This window comes from Anopheles funestus, unplaced genomic scaffold, assembly GCF_943734845.2.
Source record: "Anopheles funestus unplaced genomic scaffold, idAnoFuneDA-416_04 scaffold_26_ctg1, whole genome shotgun sequence".
NCBI lineage: Eukaryota > Metazoa > Arthropoda > Insecta > Diptera > Culicidae > Anopheles > Anopheles funestus.
In genome coordinates this window covers 233,040-252,882 of record NW_026045357.1, presented here as the reverse complement: position 1 = coordinate 252,882, position 19,843 = coordinate 233,040, and the positions used below count along the sequence as shown (strand labels likewise).

The 19,843-nt window shown below is 47.0% G+C and overlaps 1 long non-coding RNA gene across 2 annotated transcripts in view; it reads left to right on the top strand.

The window, feature by feature from the left end:
• Positions 1-4,370: 4,370 nt before the first annotated feature.
• The window catches only part of LOC125774539 (uncharacterized), a 44,785-nt gene continuing 29,312 nt past the window's right edge, over positions 4,371-19,843 (top strand). Inside the window, exons 1-2 of one of the 2 annotated variants that reach the window (XR_007421023.1) lie at positions 4,371-4,466; positions 7,519-7,672. This is a non-coding gene — a long non-coding RNA (uncharacterized LOC125774539). Of the gene's footprint in view, positions 4,467-7,518; positions 7,673-13,761; positions 13,797-19,843 lie in introns of those variants that run through there. The other variant, XR_007421025.1, reaches the window with a different exon arrangement.

The following is a 19,843-nucleotide window of genomic DNA, read 5'->3' as shown; positions in this document are numbered from 1 at the left end:
GTGTCTTGGCTAATGTGTCTTGGCTAATGTGTCTTGGCTAATGTGTCTTGGCTAATGTGTCTCGGCTAATGTGTCTTGGCTAAGGTGTCTTGGCTAAGGTGTCTTGGCTAAGGTGTCTTGGCTAATGTGTCTTGGCTAAGATGTCTTGGCTAAGGTGTCTTGGCTAAGGTGTCTTGGCTAATGTGTCTTGGCTAAGGTGTCTTGGCTAATGTGTCTTGGCTAATGTGTCTTGGCTAATGTGTCTTGGCTAATGTGTCTCGGCTAATGTGTCTTGGCTAAGGTGTCTTGTTTAAGGTGTCTTGGCTAATGTGTCTTGGCTAATGTGTCTCGGCTAATGTGTCTTGGCTAAGGTGTCTTGGCTAATGTGTCTTGGCTAATGTGTCTCGGCTAATGTGTCTTGGCTAAGGTGTCTTGGCTAAGGTGTCTTGGCTAAGGTGTCTTGGCTAATGTGTCTTGGCTAAGGTGTCTTGGCTAATGTGTCTTGGCTAATGAGTCTCGGCTAATGTGTCTTGGCTAAGGTGTTTTGTTTAAGGTGTCTTGGCTAATGTGTCTTGGCTAATGTGTCTCGGCTAATGTGTCTTGGCTAAGGTGTCTTGTTTAAGGTGTCTTGGCTAATGTGTCTTGGCTAATGTGTCTTGGCTAATGTGTCTTGGCTAAGGTGTCTTGGCTAATGTGTCTTGGCTAAGGTGTCTTGGCTAAGGTGTCTTGGCTAATGTGTCTTGGCTAATGTGTCTTGGCTAATGTGTCTTGGCTAAGGTGTCTTGGCTAATGTGTCTCGGCTAATGTGTCTTGGCTAAGGTGTCTTGGCTAAGGTGTCTTGGCTATGGTGTCTTGGCTAATGTGTCTTGGCTAAGGTGTCTTGGCTAATGTGTCTTGGCTAATGAGTCTCGGCTAATGTGTCTTGGCTAAGGTGTCTTGTTTAAGGTGTCTTGGCTAATGTGTCTTGGCTAATGTGTCTCGGCTAATGTGTCTTGGCTAAGGTGTCTTGTTTAAGGTGTCTTGGCTAATGTGTCTTGGCTAATGTGTCTTGGCTAATGTGTCTTGGCTAAGGTGTCTTGGCTAATGTGTCTTGGCTAAGGTGTCTTGGCTAAGGTGTCTTGGCTAATGTGTCTTGGCTAAGGTGTCTTGGCTAAGGTGTCTTGGCTAAGGTGTCTTGGCTAATGTGTCTTGGCTAATGTGTCTCGGCTAATGTGTCTTGGCTAAGGTGTCTTGGCTAATGTGTCTTGGCTAATGTGTCTCGGCTAATGTGTCTTGGCTAAGGTGTCTTGGCTAAGGTGTCTTGGCTAAGGTGTCTTGGCTAATGTGTCTTGGCTAAGGTGTCTTGGCTAATGTGTCTTGGCTAATGAGTCTCGGCTAATGTGTCTTGGCTAAGGTGTCTTGTTTAAGGTGTCTTGGCTAATGTGTCTTGGCTAATGTGTCTCGGCTAATGTGTCTTGGCTAAGGTGTCTTGTTTAAGGTGTCTTGGCTAATGTGTCTTGGCTAATGTGTCTTGGCTAATGTGTCTTGGCTAAGGTGTCTTGGCTAATGTGTCTTGGCTAAGGTGTCTTGGCTAAGGTGTCTTGGCTAATGTGTCTTGGCTAATGTGTCTTGGCTAAGGTGTCTCGGCTAATGTGTCTTGGCTAAGGTGTCTTGGCTAATGTGTCTTGGCTAATGTGTCTCGGCTAATGTGTCTTGGCTAAGGTGTCTTGGCTAAGGTGTCTTGGCTAAGGTGTCTTGGCTAATGTGTCTTGGCTAAGGTGTCTTGGCTAATGTGTCTTGGCTAATGAGTCTCGGCTAATGTGTCTTGGCTAAGGTGTCTTGTTTAAGGTGTCTTGGCTAATGTGTCTTGGCTAATGTGTCTCGGCTAATGTGTCTTGGCTAAGGTGTCTTGGCTTATGTGTCTTGGCTAATGTGTCTCGGCTAATGTGTCTCGGCTAATGTGTCTTGGCTAAGGTGTCTTGGCTAAGGTGTCTTGGCTAAGGTGTCTTGGCTAATGTGTCTTGGCTAAGATGTCTTGGCTAAGGTGTCTTGGCTAAGGTGTCTTGGCTAATGTGTCTTGGCTAAGGTGTCTTGGCTAATGTGTCTTGGCTAATGTGTCTTGGCTAATGTGTCTTGGCTAATGTGTCTCGGCTAATGTGTCTTGGCTAAGGTGTCTTGTTTAAGGTGTCTTGGCTAATGTGTCTTGGCTAATGTGTCTTGGCTAATGTGTCTTGGCTAAGGTGTCTTGGCTAATGTGTCTTGGCTAATGTGTCTTGGCTAATGTGTCTTGGCTAAGGTGTCTTGGCTAATGTGTCTTGGCTAAGGTGTCTTGGCTAATGTGTCTTGGCTAAGGTGTCTTGTTTAAGGTGTCTTGGCTAATGTGTCTTGGCTAATGTGTCTTGGCTAAGGTGTCTTGGCTAATGTGTCTTGGCTAAGGTGTCTTGGCTAATGTGTCTTGGCTAAGGTGTCTTGTTTAAGGTGTCTTGGCTAAGGTGTCTTGGCTAATGTGTCTTGGCTAATGTGTCTCGGCTAATATGTCTTGGCTAAGGTGTCTTGGCTAAGGTGTCTTGGCTAAGGTGTCTTGGCTTATGTGTCTTGGCTAAGATGTCTTGGCTAAGGTGTCTTGGCTAAGGTGTCTTGGCTAATGTGTCTTGGCTAAGGTGTCTTGGCTAATGTGTCTTGGCTAATGTGTCTTGGCTAATGTGTCTTGGCTAATGTGTCTTGGCGAAGGTGTCTTGGCTAAGGTGTCTTGGCTAATGTGTCTCGGCTAAGGTGTCTTGGCTAATGTGTCTTGGCTAATGTGTCTCGGCTAATGTGTCTTGGCTAAGGTGTCTTGTTTAAGGTGTCTTGGCTAATGTGTCTTGGCTAATGTGTCTCGGCTAATGTGTCTTGGCTAAGGTGTCTTGGCTAATGTGTCTTGGCTAATGTGTCTCGGCTAATGTTTCTTGGCTAAGGTGTCTTGGCTAAGGTGTCTTGGCTAAGGTGTCTTGGCTAATGTGTCTTGGCTAAGGTGTCTTGGCTAATGTGTCTCGGCTAATGTGTCTTGGCTAAGGTGTCTTGGCTAATGTGTCTTGGCTAATGTGTCTCGGCTTATGTGTCTTGGCTAAGGTGTCTTGGCTAAGGTGTCTTGGCTAAGGTGTCTTGGCTAATGTGTCTTGGCTAAGATGTCTTGGCTAAGGTGTCTTGGCTAAGGTGTCTTGGCTAATGTGTCTTGGCTAAGATGTCTTGGCTAAGATGTCTTGGCTAAGGTGTCTTGGCTAATGTGTCTTGGCTAAGGTGTCTTGGCTAATGTGTCTTGGCTAAGGTGTCTTTGCTAATGTGTCTTGGCTAAAGTGTCTTGGCTAATGTGTCTTGGCTAAGGTGTCTTGGCTAAGGTGTCTTGGCTAAGGTGTCTTGGCTAATGTGTCTTGGCTAAGATGTCTTGGCTAAGGTGTCTTGGCTAAGGTGTCTTGGCTAAGATGTCTTGGCTAAGGTGTCTTGGCTAAGGTGTCTTGGCTAATGTGTCTTGGCTAATGTGTCTTGGCTAAGGTGTCTCGGCTAATGTGTCTTGGCTAATGTGTCTCGGCTAATGTGTCTTGGCTAAGGTGTCTTGTTTAAGGTGTCTTGGATAATGTGTCTTGGCTAATGTGTCTCGGCTAATGTGTCTTGGCTAATGTGTCTTGGCTAATGTGTCTTGGCTAATGTGTCTTGGCTAATGTGTCTTGGCTAAGGTGTCTTGGCTAATGTGTCTTGGCTAAGGTGTCTTGGCTAATGTGTCTTGGCTAAGGTGTCTTGTTTAAGGTGTCTTGGCTAATGTGTCTTGGCTAATGTGTCTTGGCTAAGGTGTCTTGGCTAATGTGTCTTGGCTAAGGTGTCTTGGCTAATGTGTCTTGGCTAAGGTGTCTTGACTAAGGTGTCTTGGCTAAGGTGTCTTGGCTAATGTGTCTCGGCTAATGTGTCTTGGCTAATGTGTCTTGGCTAAGGTGTCTTGGCTAAGGTGTCTTGGCTAATGTGTCTTGGCTAATGTGTCTCGGCTAATGTGTCTCGGCTAATGTGTCTTTTGTAAGGTGTCTTGGCTAAGGTGTCTTGGCTAATGTGTCTTGGCTAAGGTGTCTTGGCTAAGGTGTCTTGGCTAAGGTGTCTTGGCTAAGGTGTCTTGACTAAGGTGTCTTGGCTAAGGTGTAATGGCTAAGGTGTCTTGGCTAAGGTGTCTTGGCTAAGGTGTCTTGGCTAATGTGTCTTGGGTAATGTGTCTTGGCTAATGTGTCTTGGCTAATGTGTCTTGGCTAAGGTGTCTTGGCTAATATGTCTTGGCTAATGTGTCTTGGCTAAGGTGTCTTGGCTAATGTGTCTCGGCTAAGGTGTCTTGGCTAATGTGTCTTGGCAAAAGTGTCTTTTCTAAGGTTTCTTTTCTAATGTGTCATGGCTAAGGTGTCTTGACTAATGTGTCTTGGCTAAGGTGTCTTGGCTAAGGTGTCTTGGCTAAGGTGTCTTGGCTTAGGTGTCTTGGCTAATGTGTCTCGGCTAAGGTGTCTTGGCTAATGTGTCTTGGCTAAGGTGTCTTGGCTAAAGTGTCTCGGCTAATGTGTCTTGGCTAATGTGTCTCGGCTAATGTGTCTTGGCTAAGGTGTCTTGGCGAATGTGTCTTGGCTATTGTGTCTTGGATAAGGTGTCTTGGCTAATGTGTCTTGGCTAAGGTGTCTTGGCTAAGGTGTCTTTCCTTATGTGTCTTGGCTTAGGTGTCTTGGCTAAGGTGTCTTGGCTAATGTGTCTTGGCTAATGTGTCTCGGCTAAAGTGTCTTGGCTTATGTGTCATGGCTAAGGTGTCTTGGCTAATGTGTCTTGGCTAATGTGTCTTGGCTAAGGTGTCTTGGCTAAGGTGTCTTGGCTAATGTGTCTTGGCTTATGTGTCTTGGCTAATGTGTCTTGGCTAAGGTGTCTTAGCTAAGGTGTCTTGGCTAATGTGTCTTGGCTTATGTGTCTTGGCTAATGTGTCATGGCTAAGGTGTCTCGGGAAATGTGTCTTGGCTAATGTGTCTTGGCTAATGTGTCTTGGCTAAGGTGTCTTGGCTAATGTGTCTTGGCTAAGGTGTCTTGGCTAATGTGTCTTGGCTAAAGTGTCTTGGCTTAGGTGTCTTGGCTAATGTGTCTTGGCTAAAGTGTCTTGGCTTAGATGTCTTGGCTAATGTGTCTCGGCTAAGGTATCTTGGCTAATGTGTCTTGGCTAAGGTGTCTTGGCTAAGCTGTCTTGGCTAAGGTGTCTTGGCTAAGGTGTCTTGGCTAATGTGTCTTGGCTAAGGTGTCTTGGCTAATGTGTCTTGGCTAATGTGTCTTGGCTAATGTGTCTTGGCGAAGGTGTCTTGGCTAAGGTGTCTTGGCTAATGTGTCTCGGCTAAGGTGTCTTGGCTAATGTGTCTTGGCTAATGTGTCTTGGCTAAGGTGTAATGGCTAAGGTGTCTTGACTAATGTGTTTTGGCTTAGGTGTCTCGACTAAAGTGTCTTATATAAGGTGTCTTGGCTAAGGTGTCTTGGCTAAGGTGTCTTGGCTAATGTGTCTTGGCTAATGTGTCTCGGCTAATGTGTCTTGGCTAAGGTGTCTTGGCTAATGTGTCTTGGCTAATGTGTCTCGACTTAGGTGTCTTGGCTAATGTGTCTTGGCTAATGTGTCTTGGCTTATGTGTCTTGGCTAAGGTGTCTTGGCTAATGTGTCTTGGCTAAGGTGTCTTGGCTAATGTGTCTTGGCTAATGTGTCTCGGCTAAGGTGTCTTGGCTAATGTGTCTTGGCTAAGGTGTCTTGGCTAAAGTGTCTCGGCTAATGTGTCTTGGCTAATGTGTCTCGGCTAATGTGTCTTGGCTAAGGTGTCTTGGCTAAGGTGTCTTGGCTAAGGTGTCTTGGCTAAGGTGTCTTGGCTAAGGTGTCTTGGCTAAGGTGTCTTGGCTAAGGTGTCTTGGCTAATGTGTCTCGGCTAAAGTGTCTTGGCTAAGGTGTCTTGGCTAAGGTGTCTTGGCTAATGTGTCTTGGCTAATGTGTCTTGGCTAAAGTGTCTTGGCTAAGGTGTCTTGGCTAAGGTGTCTTGGCTAAGGTGTCTTGGCTAATGTGTCTCGGCTAAAGTGTCTTGGCTAAGGTGTCTTGGCTAAGGTGTCTTGGCTAAGGTGTCTTGGCTAAGGTGTCTTGGCTAAGGTGTCTTGGCTAAGGTGTCTTGGCTAAGGTGTCTTGGCTAATGTGTCTTGGCTAATGTGTCTTGGCTAAGGTGTCTTGGCTAAGGTGTCTTGGCTAAGGTGTCTTGGCTAAAGTGTCTTGGCTAATGTGTCTCGGCTAAAGTGTCTTGGCTAAGGTGTCTTGGCTAAGGTGTCTTGGCTAAGGTGTCTTGGCTAAGGTGTCTTGGCTAATGTGTCTTGGCTAAGGTGGCTTGGCTAAGGTGTCTTGGCTAATGTGTCTCGGCTAAGGTGTCTTGGCTAATGTGTCTTGGCTAAGGTGTCTTGGCTAATGTGTCTTGGCTAAGGTGTCTTGGCTAAGGTGTCTTGGCTAAGGTGTCTTGGCTAATGTGTCTTGGCTAAGGTGTCTTGGCTAATGTGTCTCGGCTAATGTGTCTTGGCTAAGGTGTCTTGGCTAAGGTGTCTTGGCTAATGTGTCTTGGCTAATGTGTCTTGGCTAAGGTGTCTTGGCTAATGTGTCTCGGCTAAGGTGTCTTGGCTAATATGTCTTGGCTAAGGTGTCTTGGCTAAGGTGTCTTGGCTAAAGTGTCTTGGCTAAGGTGTCTTGGCTAAGGTGTCTCGGCTAAGGTGTCTTGGCTAATGTGTCTCGGCTAAGGTGTCTTGGCTAATGTGTCTTGGCTAATGTGTCTCGGCTAATGTGTCTTGGCTAAGGTGTCTCGGCTAAGGTTTCTTGGCTAATGTGTCTCGGCTAAGGTGTCTTGGCTAATGTGTCTTGGCTAAGGTGTCTTGGCTAAGGTGTCTTGGCTAAGGTGTCTCGGCTAATGTGTCTTGGCTAATGTGTCTTGGCTAAAGTGTCTTGGCTAAGGTGTCTTGGCTAAGGTGTCTTGGCTAATGTGTCTCGGCTAATGTGTCTTGGCTAATGTGTCTCGGCTAAGGTGTCTTGGCTAATGTGTCTCGGCTAAGGTGTCTTGGCTAATGTGTCTTGGCTAAGGTGTCTTGGCTAAGGTGTCTTGGCTAAAGTGTCTTGGCTAATGTGTCTTGGCTAAGGTGTCTTGGCTAAGGTGTCTTGGCTAATGTGTCTTGGCTAAGGTACCTTGGCTAAGGTGTCTTGGCTTAGGTGTCTTGGCTAATGTGTCTTGGCTAAGGTGTCTTGGCTAATGTGTCTCGGCTAATGTGTCTTGGCTAAGGTGTCTTGGCTAAGGTGTCTTGGCTAATGTGTCTTGGCTAATGTGTCTCGTCTAAGGTGTCTTGGCTAATGTGTCTTGGCTAATGTGTCTTGGCTAAGGTGTCTTGGCTAAAGCGTCTTGGCTAAGGTGTCTTGGCTAAGGTGTCTTGGCTAAGGTGTCTTGGCTAATGTGTCTTGGCTAAGGTGTCTTGGCTAAGGTGTCTTGGCTAAGGTGTCTTGGCTAATGTGTCTCGGCTAAGGTGTCTTGGCTAAGGTGTCTTGGCTAAGGTGTCTTGGCTAATGTGTCTTGGCTAAGGTGTCTTGGCTAAGGTGTCTTGGCTAAGGTGTCTTGGCTAAGGTGTCTCGGCTAATGTGTCTTGGCTAAGGTGTCTTGGCTAAGGTGTCTTGACTAATGTGTCTTGGCTAATGTGTCTTGGCTAAGGTGTCTTGGCTAATGTGTCTTGGCTAATGTGTCTTGGCTAAGGTGTCTTGGCTAAGGTGTCTTGGCTAATGTGTCTCGGCTAAAGTGTCTTGGCTAAGGTGTCTTGGCTAAGGTGTCTTGGCTAATGTGTCTTGGCTAATGTGTCTCGGCTAAGGTGTCTTGGCTAATGTGTCTCGGCTAAGGTGTCTTGGCTAATGTGTCATGGCTAAGGTGTCTTGGCTAAGGTGTCTTGGCTAAAGTGTCTTGGCTAATGTGTCTTGGCTAAGGTGTCTTGGCTAAGGTGTCTTGGCTAAGGTGTCTTGGCTAAGGTGTCTTGGCTAATGTGTCTTGGCTAAGGTACCTTGGCTAAGGTGTCTTGGCTAAGGTGTCTTGGCTAATGTGTCTTGGCTAAGGTGTCTTGGCTAATGTGTCTTGGCTAATGTGTCTTGGCTAAGGTGTCTTGGCTAAGGTGTCTTGGCTAATGTGTCTTGGCTAATGTGTCTCGGCTAAGGTGTCTTGGCTAATGTGTCTTGGCTAAGGTGTCTTGGCTAAGGTGTCTTGGCTAAAGTGTCCTGGCTAAGGTGTCTTGGCTAAGGTGTCTTGGCTAAGGTGTCTTGGCTAATGTGTCTTGGCTAAGGTGTCTTGGCTAAGGTGTCTTGGCTAAGGTGTCTTGGCTAATGTGTCTCGGCTAAGGTGTCTTGGCTAAGGTGTCTTGGCTAAGGTGTCTTGGCTAAGGTGTCTTGGCTAAGGTGTCTTGGCTAAGGTGTCTTGGCTAATGTGTCTTGGCTAAGGTGTCTTGGCTAAGGTGTCTTGGCTAACGTGTCTTGGCTAAGGTGTCTTGGCTAAGGTGTCTTGGCTAATGTGTCTCGGCTAATGTCTTGACTAAGGTGTCTTGGCTAAGGTGTCTTGGCTAATGTGTCTTGGCTAATGTGTCTTGGCTAAGGTGTCTTGGCTAAGGTGTCTTGGCTAATGTGTCTTGGCTAATGTGTCTTGGCTAATGTGTCTTGGCTAATGTGTCTTGCCTAAAGTGTCTTGGCTTAGGTGTCTTGGCGAATGTGTCTCGGCTAAGGTGTCTTGGCTAATGTGTCTTGGCTAAGGTGTCTTGGCTAATGTGTCTTGGCTAAGGTGTCTTGGCTAAGGTGTCTTGGCTAATGTGTCTCGGCTAAAGTGTCTTGGCTAAGGTGTCTTGGCTAAGGTGTCTTGGCTAATGTGTCTTGGCTAATGTGTCTTGGCTAAGGTGTCTTGGCTAAGGTGTCTTGGCTAATGTGTCTTGGCTAAAGTGTCTTGGCTAATGTGTCTCGGCTAAAGTGTCTTGGCTAAGGTGTCTTTGCTAAGGTGTCTTGGCTAATGTGTCTTGGCTAAGGTGTCTTGGCTAATGTGTCTTGGCTAATGTGTCTTGGCTAAGGTGGCTTGGCTAATGTGTCTTGGCTAATGTGTCTCGGCTAATGTGTCTTGGCTAAGGTGTCTTGGCTAAGGTGTCTTGGCTAATGTGTCTTGGCTAAGGTGTCTTGGCTAATGTGTCTCGGCTAATGTGTCTTGGCTAAGGTGTCTTGGCTAATGTGTCTCGGCTAATGTGTCTTGGCTAAGGTGTCTTGGCTAAGGTGTCTTGGCTAATGTGTCTTGGCTAATGTGTCTTGGCTAATGTGTCTCGGCTAAGGTGTCTTGGCTAATGTGTCTTGGCTAAGGTGTCTTGGCTAAGGTGTCTTGGCTAAGGTGTCTTGGCTAAAATGTCTTGGCTAATGTGTCTTGGCTAAGGTGTCTTGGCTAAGGTGTCTTGGCTAATGTGTCTCGGCTGAGGTGTCTTGGCTAAAGTGTCTTGGCTAATGTGTCTCGGCTAATGTGTCTTGGCTAAGGTGGCTTGGCTAAGGTGTCTTGGCTAATGTGTCTCGGCTAATGTGTCTTGGCTGAGGTGTCTTGGCAAATGTGTCTTGGCTAATGTGTCTTGGCTAAGGTGTCTTGGCTAATGTGTCTCGGCTAATGTGTCTTGGCTAGAGTGTCTTGGCTAAGGTGTCTTGGCTAAGGTGTCTTGGCTAAGGTGTCTTGGCTAAGGTGTCTTGGCTAATGTGTCTCGGCTAATGTGTCTTGGCTAAGGTGTCTTGGCTAAGGTGTCTTGGCTAATGTGTCTTGGCTAAGGTGTCTTGGCTAATGTGTTGCGGCTAAGGTGTCTTGGCTAAAGTGTCTTGGCTAAGGTGTCTTGGCTAAGGTGTCTTGGCTAAGGTGTCTTGGCTAAGGTGTCTTGGCTAATGTGTCTCGGCTAATGTGTCTTGGCTAAGGTGTCTTGGCTAAGGTGTCTTGGCTAATGTGTCTCGGCTTATGTGTCTTGGCTAAGGTGTCTTGGCTAAGGTGTCTTGGCTAATGTGTCTCGGCTAATGTGTCTTGGCTAAGGTGTCTTGGCTAAGGTGTCTTGGCTAATGTGTCTTGGCTAAGGTGTCTTGGCTAATGTGTCTCGGCTAATGTGTCTTGGCTAAGGTGTCTTGGCTAATGTGTCTCGGCTAATGTGTCTTGGCTAAGGTGTCTTGGCTAATGTGTCTTGGCTAAGGTGTCTTGGCTTATTTGTCTTGGCTAAGGTGTCTTGGCTAAGGTGTCTTGGCTAAGGTGTCTTGGCTAAGGTGTCTTGGCTAAGGTGTCTTGGCTAAGGTGTCTCGGCTAATGTGTCTTGGCTAAGGTGTCTCGGCTAAAGTGTCTTGGCTAAGGTGTCTTGGCTAAGGTGTCTTGGCTAATGTGTCTTGGCTAATGTGTCTTGGCTAAGGTGTCTTGGCTAAGGTGTCTTGGCTAATGTGTCTTGGCTAAAGTGTCTTGGCTAATGTGTCTCGGCTAAAGTGTCTTGGCTAAGGTGTCTTGGCTAAGGTGTCTTGGCTAAGGTGTCTTGGCTAAGGTGTCTTGGCTAATGTGTCTCGGCTAATGTGTCTTGGCTAAGGTGTCTTGGCTAATGTATCTCGGCTAATGTGTCTTGGCTAAGGTGTCTTGGCTAATGTGTCTTGGCTAAGGTGTCTTGGCTTATGTGTCTTGGCTAAGGTGTCTTGGCTAAGGTGTCTTGGCTAAGGTGTCTTGGCTAAGGTGTCTTGCCTAAGGTGTCTTGGCTAATGTGTCTTGGCTAATGTGTCTCGGCTAATGTGTCTTGGCTAAGGTGTCTCGGCTCATGTGTCTTGTCTAAGGTGTCTTGGCTAATGTGTCTTGGCTAAGGTGTCTTGGCTAATGTGTCTTGGCTAAGGTGTCTTGGCTAAGGTGTCTTGGCTAAGGTGTCTTGGCTAATGTGTCTTGGCTAAAGTGTCTTGGCTAAGGTGTCTTGGCTAAGGTGTCTTGACTAAGGTGTCTTGGCTAATGTGTCTTGGCTAAGGTGTCTTGGCTAAGGTGTCTTGGCTAATGTGTCTTGGCTAAAGTGTCTTGGCTAATGTGTCTCGGCTAAAGTGTCTTGGCTAAGGTGTCTTGGCTAAGGTGTCTTGGCTAATGTGTCTTGGCTAAGGTGTCTTGGCTAAGGTGTCTTGGTGTCTTGGCTAATGTGTCTTGGCTAAGGTGTCTTGGCTAAGGTGTCTTGGCTAATGTGTCTCGGCTAATGTGTCTTGGCTAAGGTGTCTTGACTAAGGTGTCTTGGCTAATGTGTCTCGGCTAAAGTGTCTTGGCTAAGGTGTCTTGGCTAATGTGTCTCGGCTAAGGTGTCTTGGCTAAGGTGTCTTGGCTAATGTGTCTTGGCTAAAGTGTCTTGGCTAAGGTGTCTTGGCTAATGTGGCTCGGCTAAGGTGTCTTGGCTAAGGTGTCTTGGCTAATGTGTCTTGGCTAAGGTGTCTTGGCTAAGGTGTCTTGGCTAAGGTGTCTTGGCTAAGGTGTCTTGGCTTATGTGTCTTGGCTAATGTGTCTTGGCTAAGGTGTCTTGGCTAATGTGTCTTGGCTAAAGTGTCTTGGCTAATGTGTCTCGGCTAAAGTGTCTTGGCTAAGGTGACTTGGCTAAGGTGTCTTGGCTAATGTGTCTCGGCTAAAGTGTTTTGGCTAAGGTGTCTTGCCTAATGTGTCTCGGCTAAGGTGTCTTGGCTAAGGTGTCTTGGCTAAAGTGTCTTGGCTAAAGTGTCTTGGCTAATGTGTCTTGGCTAAGGTGTCTCGGCTAAGGTGTCTTGGCTAATGTGTCTCGACTAATGTGTCTTGGCTAAGGTGTCTTGACTAAGGTGTCTTGGCTAATGTGTCTCGGCTAAAGTGTTTTGGCTAAGGTGTCTTGGCTAATGTGTCTCGGCTAAGGTGTCTTGGCTAAGGTGTCTTGGCTAATGTGTCTCGGCTAAAGTGTTTTGGCTAAGGTGTCTTGGCTAATGTGTCTCGGCTAAGGTGTCTTGGCTAAGGTGTCTTGGCTAATGTGTCTTGGCTAAAGTGTCTTGGCTAATGTGTCTTGGCTAAGGTGTCTTGGCTAAGGTGTCTTGGCTAATGTGTCTTGGCTAAAGTGTCTTGGCTAATGTGTCTCGGCTAAAGTGTCTTGGCTAAGGTGACTTGGCTAAGGTGTCTTGGCTAATGTGTCTTGGCTAAGGTGTCTTGGCTAAGGTGTCTTGGCTTATGTGTCTTGGCTAATGTGTCTTGGCTAAGGTGTCTTGGCTAAGGTGTCTTGGCTAATGTGTCTTGGCTAATGTGTCTTGGCTAAGGTGTCTTGGCTAAGGTGTCTTGGCTAAAGTGTCTCGGCTAAAGTGTTTTGGCTAAGGTGTCTTGGCTAATGTGTCTCGGCTAAGGTGTCTTGGCTAAGGTGTCTTGGCTAATGTGTCTTGGCTAATGTGTCTCGGCTAATGTGTCTTGGCTAAGGTGTCTTGGCTTAGGTGTCTTGGCTAAGGTGTCTCGGCTAAGGTGTCTTGGCTAAGGTGTCTTGACTAAGGTGTCTTGGCTAATGTGTCTCGGCTAAAGTGTTTTGGCTAATGTGTCTCGACTAATGTGTCTTGGCTAAGGTGTCTTGACTAAGGTGTCTTGGCTAATGTGTCTCGGCTAAAGTGTTTTGGCTAAGGTGTCTTGGCTAAAGTGTCTTGGCTAAGGTGTCTTGGCTAAGGTGTCTTGGCTAATGTGTCTTGGCTAATGTGTCTTGGCTAAGGTGTCTTGGCTAAGGTGTCTTGGCTAATGTGTCTTGGCTAAAGTGTCTTGGCTAATGTGTCTCGGCTAAAGTGTCTTGGCTAAGGTGTCTTGGCTAATGTGTCTTGGCTAAGGTGTCTAAGCTAAGGTGTCTTGGCTAATGTGTTTTGGCTAAGGTGTCTTGGCTAATGTGTCTTGGCTAAGGTGTCTTGGCTAATGTGTCTTGGCTAATGTGTCTTGGCTAATGTGTCTCGGCTAATGTGTCTTGGCTAATGTGTCTCGGCTAAGGTGTCTTGGCTAATGTGTCTTGGCTAAAGTGTCTTGGCTAAGGTGTCTTGGCTAATGTGTCTCGGCTAAGGTGTCTTGGCTAATGTGTCTTGGCTAAAGTGTCTTGGCTAAGGTGTCTTGGCTAATGTGTCTCGGCTAAGGTGTCTTGGCTAAGGTGTCTTGGCTAAGGTGTCTTGGCTAATGTGTTTTGGCTAAGGTGTCTTGGCTAAGGTGTCTTGGCTAAGGTGTCTTGGCTAATGTGTCTTGGCTAAAGTGTCTTGGCTAAGGTGTCTTGGCTAATGTGTCTCGGCTAAGGTGTCTTGGCTAAGGTGTCTTGGCTAATGTGTCTTGGCTAATGTGTCTCGGCTAATGTGTCTTGGCTAAGGTGTCTTGGCTTAGGTGTCTTGGCTAATGTGTCTTGGCTAATGTGTCTCGGCTAAAGTGTCTTGGCTAAGGTGTCTTGGCTAATGTGTCTTGGCTAAGGTGTCTTGGCTAAGGTGTCTTGGCTAATGTGTTTTGGCTAAGGTGTCTTGGCTAAGGTGTCTTGGCTAAGGTGTCTTGGCTAAGGTGTCTTGGCTAAAGTGTCTTGGCTAAGGTGTCTTGGCTAATGTGTCTCGGCTAAGGTGTCTTGGCTAAGGTGTCTTGGCTAATGTGTCTTGGCTAATGTGTCTCGGCTAATGTGTCTTGGCTAAGGTGTCTTGGCTTAGGTGTCTTGGCTAAGGTGTCTTGGCTAAGGTGTCTTGGCTAATGTGTCTCGGCTAAGGTGTCTTGGCTAATGTGTCTTGGCTGAGGTGTCTTGGCTAAGGTGTCTTGGCTAAGGTGTCTTGGCTAAGGTGTCTTTGCTTAGGTGTCTTGGCTAATGTGTCTTGGCTAAGGTGTCTTGGCTAAGGTGTCTTGGCTTAGGTGTCTTGGCTTAGGTGTCTTGGCTAAAGTGTCTTGGCTAAGGTGTCTTGGCTAATGTGTCTCGGCTAAGGTGTCTTTGCTTAGGTGTCTTTGCTTAGGTGTCTTGGCTAATGTGTTTTGGCTAAGGTGTCTTGGCTAAGGTGTCTTGGCTAAGGTGTCTTGGCTAAGGTGTCTTGGCTAAAGTGTCTTGGCTAAGGTGTCTTGGCTAATGTGTCTCGGCTAAGGTGTCTTGGCTAAGGTGTCTTGGCTAATGTGTCTTGGCTAATGTGTCTCGGCTAATGTGTCTTGGCTAAGGTGTCTTGGCTTAGGTGTCTTGGCTAAGGTGTCTTGGCTAAAGTGTCTTGGCTAATGTGTCTCGGCTAAGGTGTCTTGGCTAATGTGTCTTGGCTAAGGTGTCTTGGCTAAGGTGTCTTGGCTAAGGTGTCTTGGCTAAGGTGTCTTGGCTAATGTGTCTTGGCTAAGGTGTCTTGGCTAAGGTGTCTTGGCTTATGTGTTTTGGCTAAGGTGTCTTGGCTAAGGTGTCTTGGCTAAGGTGTCTTGGCTAAGGTGTCTTGGCTAAAGTGTCTTGGCTAAGGTGTCTTGGCTAATGTGTATCGGCTAAGGTGTCTTGGCTAAGGTGTCTTGGCTAATGTGTCTTGGCTAATGTATCTCGGCTAATGTGTCTTGGCTAAGGTGTCTTGGCTAAGGTGTCTTGGCTAAGGTGTCTTGGCTAAAGTGTCTTGGCTAATGTGTCTCGGCTAAGGTGTCTTGGCTAATGTGTCTTGGCTAAGGTGTCTTGGCTAATGTGTCTTGGCTAAGGTGTATTGGCTAATGTGTCTCGGCTAAGGTGTCTTGGCTAAGGTGTCTTGGCTAATGTGTCTTGGCTAAAGTGTCTTGGCTAAGGTGTCTTGGCTAATGTGTCTCGGCTAAGGTGTCTTGGCTAAGGTGTCTTGGCTAATGTGTTTTGGCTAAGGTGTCTTGGCTAATGTGTCTTGGCTAAGGTGTCTAAGCTAAGGTGTCTTGGCTAATGTGTTTTGGCTAAGGTGTCTTGGCTAATGTGTCTTGGCTAAGGTGTCTTGGCTAAGGTGTCTTGGCTAAGGTGTCTTGGCTAAGGTGTCTTGACTAATGTGTCTTGGCTAAAGTGTCTTGGCTAAGGTGTCTTGGCTAATGTGTCTCGGCTAAGGTGTCTTGGCTAATGTGTCTTGGCTAAAGTGTCTTGGCTAAGGTGTCTTGGCTAATGTGTCTCGGCTAAGGTGTCTTGGCTAAGGTGTCTTGGCTAAGGTGTCTTGGCTAATGTGTTTTGGCTAAGGTGTCTTGGCTAATGTGTCTTGGCTAAGGTGTCTAAGCTAAGGTGTCTTGGCTAATGTGTTTTGGCTAAGGTGTCTTGGCTAATGTGTCTTGGCTAATGTGTCTTGGCTAAGGTGTCTTGGCTAATGTGTCTCGGCTAATGTGTCTTGGCTAATGTGTCTCGGCTAAGGTGTCTTGGCTAAGGTGTCTTGGCTAAAGTGTCTTGGCTAAGGTGTCTTGGCTAATGTGTCTTGGCTAAAGTGTCTTGGCTAAGGTGTCTTGGCTAAGGTGTCTTGGCTAATGTGTCTTGGCTAATGTGTCTCGGCTAAGGTGTCTTGGCTAATGTGTCTCGGCTAAGGTGTCTTGGCTAAGGTGTCTTGGCTAAGGTGTCTTGGCTAATGTGTCTCGGCTAAGGTGTCTTGGCTAATGTGTCTCGGCTAAGGTGTCTTGGCTTATGTGTCTTGGCTAAGGTGTCTTGGCTAATGTGTCTCGGCTAATGTGTCTTGGCTAAGGTGTCTTGGCTAATGTGTCTTGGCTAATGTGTCTCGGCTAAGGTGTCTTGGCTAATGTGTCTTGGCTAAGGTGTCTTGGCTAATGTGTCTCGGCTAAGATGTCTTGGCTAAGGTGTCTTGGCTAATGCGTCTTGGCTAAAGTGTCTTGGCTAAGGTGTCTTGGCTAATGTGTCTCGGCTAAGGTGTCTTGGCTAAGGTGTCTTGGCTAAGGTGTCTTGGCTAATGTGTCTCGGCTAAGGTATCTTGGCTAATGTGTCTCGGCTAAGGTGTCTTGGCTAATGTGTCTTGGCTAAGGTGTCTTGGCTAATGTGTCTCGGCTAATGTGTCTTGGCTAAGGTGTCTTGGCTAATGTGTCTTGGCTAATGTGTCTTGGCTAATGTGTCTCGGCTAAGGTGTCTTGGCTAATGTGTCTTGGCTAAGGTGTCTTGGCTAATGTGTCTCGGCTAAGGTGTCTTGGCTAAGGTGTCTTGGCTAATGTGTCTTGGCTAAAGTGTCTTGGCTAAGGTGTCTTGGCTAATGTGTCTTGGCTAAGGTGTCTTGGCTAATGTGTCTCGGCTAAGGTGTCTTGGCTAAGGTGTCTTGGCTAAGGTGTCTTGGCTAATGTGTCTCGGCTAAGGTATCTTGGCTAATGTGTCTCGGCTAAGGTGTCTTGGCTAATGTGTCTTGGCTAAGGTGTCTTGGCTAATGTGTCTCGGCTAATGTGTCTTGGCTAAGGTGTCTTGGCTAATGTGTCTTGGCTAATGTGTCTTGGCTAATGTGTCTCGGCTAAGGTGTCTTGGCTAATGTGTCTTGGCTAAGGTGTCTTGGCTAATGTGTCTCGGCTAAGGTGTCTTGGCTAAGGTGTCTTGGCTAATGTGTCTTGGCTAAAGTGTCTTGGCTAAGGTGTCTTGGCTAATGTGTCTTGGCTAAGGTGTCTTGGCTAAGGTGTCTTGGCTAAGGTGTCTTGGCTAATGCGTTTTGGCTAAGGTGTCTTGGCTAATGTGTCTTGGCTAAGGTGTCTAAGCTAAGGTGTCTTGGCTAATGTGTTTTGGCTAAGGTGTCTTGGCTAATGTGTCTTGGATAAGGTGTCTTGGCTAAGGTGTCTTGGCTAAGGTGTCTTGGCTAAGGTGTCTTGGCTAATGTGTCTTGGCTAAAGTGTCTTGGCTAAGGTGTCTTGGCTAATGTGTCTCGGCTAAGGTGTCTTGGCTAATGTGTCTTGGCTAAAGTGTCTTGGCTAAGGTGTCTTGGCTTATGTGTCTCGGCTAAGGTGTCTTGGCGAAGGTGTCTTGGCTAAGGTGTCTTGGCTAATGTGTTTTGGCTAAGGTGTCTTGGCTAATGTGTCTTGGCTAAGGTGTCTAAGCTAAGGTGTCTTGGCTAATGTGTTTTGGCTAAGGTGTCTTGGCTAATGTGTCTTGGCTAAGGTGTCTTGGCTAATGTGTCTTGGCTAATGTGTCTTGGCTAATGTGTCTCGGCTAATGTGTCTTGGCTAATGTGTCTCGGCTAATGTGTTTTGGCTAAGGTGTCTTGGCTAATGTGTCTTGGCTAAGGTGTCTAAGCTAAGGTGTCTTGGCTAATGTGTTTTGGCTAAGGTGTCTTGGCTAATGTGTCTTGGCTAAGGTGTCTTGGCTAATGTGTCTTGGCTAATGTGTCTTGGCTAATGAGTCTCGGCTAATGTGTCTTGGCTAATGTGTCTCGGCTAATGTGTCTTGGCTAATGTGTCTTGGCTAAAGTGTCTTGGCTAAGGTGTCTTGGCTAAGGTGTCTTGGCTAAGGTGTCTCGGCTAAGGTGTCGTGGCTAATGTGTCTCGGCTAAGGTGTCTTGGCTAATGTGTCTTGGCTAATGTGTCTCGGCTAATGTGTCTTGGCTAATGTGTCTCGGCTAAGGTGTCTTGGCTAATGTGTCTTGGCTAAGGTACCTTGGCTAATGTGTCTTCGCTAAGGTGTCTTGGCTAATGTGTCTTGGCTGAGGTGTCTTGGCTAATGTGTCTTGGCTAATGTGTCTCGGCTAAGGTGTCTTGGCTAAGGTGTCTTGGCTAAGGTGTCTTGGCTAATGTGTCTCGGCTAAGGTGTCTTGGCTAATGTGTCTCGGCTAAGGTGTCTTGGCTAATGTGTCTTGGCTAAGGTGTCTTGGCTAATGTGTCTCGGCTAATGTGTCTTGGCTAAGGTGTCTTGGCTAATGTGTCTTGGCTAAAGTGTCTTGGCTAAGGTGTCTTGGCTAAGGTGTCTTGGCTAATGTGTCTTGGCTAAGGTGTCTAAGCTAAGGTGTCTTGGCTAAGGTGTCTTGGCTAAGGTGTCTCGGCTAAGGTGTCTTGGCTAAGGTGTCTTGGCTAAGGTGTCTTGGCTAATGTGTCTCGGCTAAGGTGTCTTGGCTAATGTGTCTCGGCTAAGGTGTCTTGGCTAATGTGTCTTGGCTAAGGTGTCTTGGCTAATGTGTCTCGGCTAATGTGTCTTGGCTAAGGTGTCTTGGCTAATGTGTCTTGGCTAATGTGTCTTGGCTAATGTGTCTCGGCTAAGGTGTCTTGGCTAATGTGTCTTGGCTAATGTGTCTTGGCTAATGTGTCTCGGCTAAGGTGTCTTGGCTAATGTGTCTCGGCTAATGTGTTTTGGCTAAGGTGTCTTGGCTAATGTGTCTTGGCTAAGGTGTCTAAGCTAAGGTGTCTTGGCTAAGGTGTCTTGGCTAATGTGTCTCGGCTAAGGTGTCTTGGCTAAGGTGTCTTGGCTAAGGTGTCTTGGCTAATGTGTCTCGGCTAAGGTGTCTTGGCTAATGTGTCTCGGCTAAGGTGTCTTGGCTAATGTGTCTTGGCTAAGGTGTCTTGGCTAATGTGTCTCGGCTAATGTGTCTTGGCTAAGGTGTCTTGGCTAAAGTATCTTGGCTAATGTGTCTTGGCTAATGTGTCTCGGCTAATGTGTCTTGGCTAAGGTGTCTTGGCTAATGTGTCTTGGCTAAGGTGTCTTGGCTAATGTGTCTCGGCTAATGTGTCTTGGCTAAGGTGTCTTGGCTAAGGTGTCTTGGCTAAGGTGTCTTGGCTAATGTGTCTCGGCTAATGTGTCTTGGCTAAGGTGTCTTGGCTAAGGTGTCTTGGCTAAGGTGTCTTGGCTAATGTGTCTCGGCTAAGGTGTCTTGGCTAATGTGTCTCGGCTAAGGTGTCTTGGCTAATGTGTCTTGGCTAAGGTGTCTTGGCTAATGTGTCTCGGCTAATGTGTCTTGGCTAAGGTGTCTTGGCTAATGTGTCTTGGCTAAAGTGTCTTGGCTAAGGTGTCTTGGCTAAGGTGTCTTGGCTAATGTGTCTTGGCTAAGGTGTCTAAGCTAAGGTGTCTTGGCTAAGGTGTCTTGGCTAATGTGTCTCGGCTAAGGTGTCTTGGCTAAGGTGTCTTGGCTAAGGTGTCTTGGCTAATGTGTCTCGGCTAAGGTGTCTTGGCTAATGTGTCTCGGCTAAGGTGTCTTGGCTAATGTGTCTTGGCTAAGGTGTCTTGGCTAATGTGTCTCGGCTAATGTGTCTTGGCTAAGGTGTCTTGGCTAATGTGTCTTGGCTAATGTGTCTTGGCTAATGTGTCTCGGCTAAGGTGTCTTGGCTAATGTGTCTTGGCTAAGGTGTCTTGGCTAATGTGTCTCGGCTAAGGTGTCTTGGCTAATGTGTCTCGGCTAATGTGTTTTGGCTAAGGTGTCTTGGCTAATGTGTTTTGGCTAAGGTGTCTTGGCTAAGGTGTATTGGCTAATGTGTCTCGGCTAAGGTGTCTTGGCTAATGTGTCTCGGCTAAGGTGTCTTGGCTAATGTGTCTTGGCTAAGGTGTCTTGGCTAATGTGTCTCGGCTAATGTGTCTTGGCTAAGGTGTCTTGGCTAATGTGTCTTGGCTAATGTGTCTTGGCTAATGTGTCTCGGCTAAGGTGTCTTGGCTAATGTGTCTTGGCTAAGGTGTCTTGGCTAATGTGTCTCGGCTAAGGTGTCTTGGCTAAGGTGTCTTGGCTAATGTGTCTTGGCTAAAGTGTCTTGGCTAAGGTGTCTTGGCTAATGTGTCTTGGCTAAGGTGTCTTGGCTAAGGTGTCTTGGCTAATGCGTTTTGGCTAAGGTGTCTTGGCTAAAGTGTCTTGGCTAAGGTGTCTTGGCTAAGGTGTCTTGGCTAATGTGTCTTGGCTAAAGTGTCTTGGCTAAGGTGTCTTGGCTAATGTGTCTTGGCTAAGGTGTCTTGGCTAAGGTGTCTTGGCTAA